The sequence below is a fragment of the Pseudocercospora fijiensis genome, assembly GCF_000340215.1.
Source record: "Pseudocercospora fijiensis CIRAD86 unplaced genomic scaffold MYCFIscaffold_18, whole genome shotgun sequence".
NCBI lineage: Eukaryota > Fungi > Ascomycota > Dothideomycetes > Mycosphaerellales > Mycosphaerellaceae > Pseudocercospora > Pseudocercospora fijiensis.
In genome coordinates this window covers 750,484-756,483 of record NW_006921549.1, presented here as the reverse complement: position 1 = coordinate 756,483, position 6,000 = coordinate 750,484, and positions in this window count along the sequence as shown.

The following is a 6,000-nucleotide window of genomic DNA, read 5'->3' as shown; positions in this document are numbered from 1 at the left end:
AGACTATAGACTTGCTCGTCCGTAGTAATATAAGTCTTTCTTTAGCTATACGATATTGCGGCGCCTAATCCTAATTACTCTTTTAGGTTATTACTAAAGACGCCTATAAGAGTCTATATACGCCTAAGGTCGATCTGTCTTAGCTTAAGTTACCTTTCTCTATAGTTACTTTACCTATACCGCTATCTGCCCTAGGTAGGTTACGAAAGTCGGGCTACTATAGTAGCTTTACCGCCTCTAATACTAAGTCTAAACGCTCCGTCGCTAGCTATAATAACGATAGCGATACTAATATCGATACCGAACCTAAGCCTTTTCTTTCTAGGGCTAAGAAGTAGTAGAACTCTACTACTCTATCTAAGCCGAGCTCTAAGTATAAGAAGTCGTTCCTAGGTAACGATAACGAGGTTTTAGGTTAGAAGCTAAAAAAGTTAACCTTATTTAATAAGTACGTAGCGGTTAACTCGGATATTAAGTACGAAGTTCCTTGTCGCGTAAGGGACGAATTAGTAGACGTGCTATAGTATAGTATTAGGGTAAGTATCTACGGTTTTATAGAAAGTATATACCGGGCTTAGCTAGCGTACCGTCCCTACCGTAATAGTACCCCTATCCGATAGAACGAAGGCTAGCGTACTATATTAGCTAAACCCCTTCTTATATACTCTTTCCGCTTTTGCTCGTTTTCCTTACTGCTCGTATTCGTATTATACGTTCTCGTACGTCTCGAGTATGTCCTCCTTTCCTTAGTCTAAGTCTACTAGTTTAGCGCGCGTCTTCTTAGTAGCTAACTTTAGTATAGCCTTAGTATCGGAACTAGTTAAGAAGTTTGCGTACTAGCGTCGTCTCTTCTAGTTAGATATCTCGCTAGTGCTAGTACTAGCCCGCTTACGCTTCGCTCCGCTACTCTTATCTTATATCTTCTATACGCCGACGTACTAGACTTGCTTTAGCGTCTTAGGTATAAGTATTAGGGCAGATACCGAGGCTAGTAGGGATAAGGCGCGTGCGAAGGCTTAGCCTATCTATATTTTTAGTAGCTTAGTCTTGTCCTTACCTTTTAGTAGAGGGAAGGCCTTGCCTTTACCCTTAGAGGCTAGGGCGAGGGTACTAGCGCTAGTAGCGCCGTACCGAGACTTAGTCTTACGCTTCTCCGATAGCTACGGCGTAGCCGGCACTTATATTACTTCGTTAGCGGCTATAGTGCTAACGAGAGTCTTAGACTTAATAGCTATAGCGAGCTCGTCCGGTAAGTAGAGGTATAGGTCGGCGCGTTACTCGTTAGTAAGCGACTAGTATCGTCTTATAATACCTATATGCCCTAGTCCGCGGTATAACTTTACCGGATCTGCGTCCTCTATAGCGTAATCGTACTTAATATCTTTTAGTAGTAGGCCCTTCTTATTATAGGTAGCAACCTAATCGCGGTCTACGCTCGGTATATAGCCTAATTATAGCTCGAGATATACTATACGTAGGAAATAGTCGAGCGCGATATCCGTTAGTATACCGTCTTCGTTAGTCGTATTATAGGCCTATATATTCGTAAGGGCGTAGTCTAGGATTACTACGATATCGATCTCTATTAGCTACTCTACCGTAGCGGCCTTAAAGGTAAGGTAGAATAGGGAAATAATTTGTAGCTACTTCTTATATAGGTCGTAGTTTAGGTCCTTATAGTACTTCCGCTAGCGTGCCTACTACTAGCGTAAAGAGGTAATTAGCTCCGTCTCGCCTTCGATATCTAAAGACATCGCTATTATAATCGTTGCCTAATTGCTTATATTATCGATATACGTCTAGGTAACCTAGTCTAGGGCCTTATAGCGGAAGATACCGCTACCTATAAGTATAGTACGACAAGTAATAGTAGCGATCTTATACGTACTATTAGGATACTACTCGTAGTATAAGTACGGCGGGCCGATTAGCTTACGCTTAGAGCGTAGATATCCCTATACCTCGACGGAGTACGTATACTACTTTCCGAGATCCTTTAGGCCGATAGTCGTATCGTTAACCTTGCGGTATATTATTCCTAATTTAAAGTCGGATAAGCGGGTGCCTATTAGTAGTATATAGTCTATTATCTTAAATCCTAGCGTATTATATATTAGTACTACTATATTAGCTTAGTACTACGACTCTAACTAATCTTTAATACTAGTATACTATATACCCGAGCGCTAAAAGTTCTTATCCTTATCTATATTAACCGCTCTACGGCGTACCTTCTTCTTGTCTATAATAGCTAGGGTGTCTTCCTAATTGTTATCTTCGTCCGCTTTGCTCTTATCCCTCTTAGCTACTCTAGCCGCTTTACGGCGCTACTTCTTCTCCTTTACGTCTATTAGGGCATTCTCGTTGTCTTCGTCCTCCTTTTACGTATCTATTACGTCGTCGATAGCGGACGCGTCGCTAGCGTTATCGATATAGTCCTTAGCTTATATAGAGTCTTAAACGTCGGCGTCCTTAGTATCGGCTTATATAGAGTCCTATCTATCCTTAGCGTCGGCGTCGTTAGTAGGCTTAGCGTAGCTAGTAGGATCGGTATCGTCGGTAGGTTCGGCGTAATTAGTAGGCTTGCCTAATATCTTATTTATATAGTCGGTAGCTAGGAGGTCGGCGTCGCGCTCTACTACTATACGTATCTATAGTAGCGTATAGAGTAATAGGGTTAGTCCTAAGACTAGCGGGCCTTTATAGTATCCCTAGACGCGGTCGAATATAGCTTAGAGCCTACTACGTAGGTCTATACTAGGTGCCGGAGTAGGGTAAAAGTTGCTAATAAATTCTTTAAAGTACTCGTTTATATAAGTAGTCTTATATACCGAGCTAAGGAATTAGTATTCGTATACTAGTTAGAGCGTAATTTGTCCTATATAGGCTAACTTGTCTATTATTATAAGACGCTCGATAGTATTATTATCCTCCTTTATAGCGACCTTAATAGCGTTTACCGTCGTTAAGTAGAAGAGGGTAGCGGTACGCTAGTAGGCGCCTAATGCCTTTATAGCGTCTCGAATATCTCTATTTATATCGACGCCGTCTAGGATCGGGTATTACTATCGCTTACCGTCGTTCTAATCGCCGTACTATAAGTCGTCGCTATTATTAGCGTTTTAGCGTACTAGAGAGTCGCCGTCGTCGTAAGAGTCGTTACGTACTAGGGAGTTATAGTCGATAGAGGCTAGGGTATCGTTATACTCGGTCTCCTCGTCGTATGTTTATACGAGCGTTTTAGCCTTAGGGTCGTTCGCTATAACGTACTATCCTAGATTATACTCGTCGTTAAAGTAGGTAGTTTCTATTACGCGAATCCTCGCCTCTAACCTATCTTTCGAGATTAGAATAAACGCGTCGCCTACTTCGGTAAGGCTTATACCGACGTTAGCTTCTAGTAACTCCTACGCGAACTTAGCGTCTAGTATAGTTTTTATACTTAGGAACGCGATAGAGATAGCCTCGGTTAGCTATACTACTATTATAGGCTCTATTACGTAGGCTAAAATTGCCTCTATTACTACCTTCTAGAGCTCTTTATTGCGTTCTCGTACCTCTATAGGGTCCTATATCTTAGTGTTCTATCCTAGAGCCTTGCTTCCTACTACGGTCGATAATATAGCGACTAGACTCGTCTCTTTCTTATAGTTAGCGTCCTTAGGTATATCCTTCGGCGACTTCTTAGTAGCGGTATCCTCTACGCTACCGACGTCCTTTAGTAGTTATAGTTACTTAATAGCGGCGTCCTTTTACGGTTGCCGCTTATTAATAGTCTTTAGCTAGTATACGCGGTCTTATAATAGCTTAGCGTCCGCCTAGGGAAGCTTGCCTACTGCCTTTTTATATACTACTTAGCCGTATAAGGTAAGTACCTACTCGCCGTCTACTATAACTACTATACTATCCTCGTCTTCTACCTACCTACTAAGCTCCTTATTAACGGAACGCGCTATTATCGTATATCTAAGGAGGATCTAGACGTTCTTATAGATAGTATTAAGCGTTATTTTTCGCGGGAAAACATTCGCGAGTACTACCTAGATTAGCGTCGGCTAGTGCTTCTATAGGGAGTTCTTAAGGTAACAGCCCTTAGATAGCGGTAGATTAGCTTCGGTATTCGCTATAACGCGCTACTTCTTAGTATTTTCCGTTAGGATCGTTACGCTAGACGTTATAGGCTCTAGCTCCTTAGCATCTTACTTGTCTTACGTAGCGTCTATATCTAGCGCGTCTTGCTTATTATTTGCTATAGTCTCGCTCGGCTCGTCCTACTTGTCCTTCGCTATTACCTTAGTAGGCTCGTCGTCTAGCTTGTTTTATAGAGCCTTCTTATCTAGATTTAGGCCCTCGTCGCCCTAGTAGTAGCGTAGCGTATTATAATAATCCTTCTAGTCTCTGCTTGTCTTACGCTTCTATATAATAGTATTATAGTCGTAGACGACTATAAGCGTACGCTTAGACTAGTACCGGCATTTAGTTTAAAAGTCTACTATAAACGCGGTTTAGATAGAGTATTATAGGGGCATAGCTATCTCGCCGGTAATAGGGTCTACTAGCTCTATAGCTAGAATCTTTTCTTACGCCTTAACGTATATTGCTGCCGTTTACTAGTTACGTATCTACTCGGCTATAAGTTTCTACTCTTTAGGATACTAACCTAGTAGGTCGTCGCGATTTAGGCGCTACTCTACCTCGTCGCGGCCTATAATCTAAGCGATCTAGTCGCAGACTATAATAAGGTTAACCTTAGTATTGTCCTATCTAGGCATATCTTTAAGTACGTCGTATAGAGTGCTAATTGCGTTAGAATAGAAACCGTACTTTACTAGTACGTAGAATAGCGGCGCCGCCGCCTAGATATAGTCTCTACTATATAGCGCTCCTATCTCCTAGTAATTAGTTATACCGATATTTAGTCGTAATAGCGTTCGGATAGCGTAATAGATATCGTAGTTCTATATATGTATAGGGATATCGTCTAGGTCGTAGAAAAGCTTCGCGTACTAGGGGTTAGAGAGCGTAATAACCGTACCTTCGTCGCTAGCGTCGGATATATCGGGCGACTAGTCGAGGAACTAGTAGAATTCTAGTACGCTAAAGAAACGGGCCTACTCGGAGCGGTCGTCCTTATCGTATTTACGAAGGCTCGTATTTTCCTAGAGTATAATCTTAATATATTATAATAAGTTGCAGTCTGTTATACTAGGCTCTAGGTCGAGTAGTAGCAAGGCGAAGTCCGTAGCTTCTATATAGTCCTACGCGCGAATACGCGTAATAAAGGCGCGATAGGAGCCGTACTTATATAGGAAAAAATCTGCGATCGTAATTAGGTAGATCTTAGTAGCGCGTCCGCGAAGGAGAACTCGTAGGATCGGCGTATTATAGATTCGCGTCTAGATCTTAGCGCTTATAAACTCGCCGACGTAGTCGCGTAGCGGCTAGTCTAGTTCGCGGTATACTAGTACTAGTACCTATTCTACTAGGATACTGTAATTAAGTCTCTATACTACTTCTATTAGCGTAGTAGTATAGTCGTCGTATAGCTCGAATTTAGGCTCTTAGGAGGCAAAGAATAGTAGGGACTTATAGCGGCGTTCCCTTAGCTAGGTCTAGCTAGGGTCGGATAATTCGTCCTAGTAGTATACGTATAAGGCGACAGGCGGCGGGCCGTAGTCGTTATTCTACGGGCGGTAGCGCACTATCGTAGTAATATCGCTAGGCGTACCGGCGTCGCTCGATATAATAGGGTTACCGACGGGGTAGCGGTATATTACTAGAGGGCGTACGTAGTCGTAGGTTCGCTAGAGTAGGGGGAGGTTAATATCGTATTAAGTTTAATATATATATAGTAACTAAAAATTTTTAGAGCATTACTAGAGCGTTCTACTTTATTATAACGCAAACTTTACCTCGCCTACGCTACGCCGTTTATATATATAGTACGGCCCGTCGGATTAGAGTAACAATAGTAGAAAGACAATAAAGTAAACTATTTGC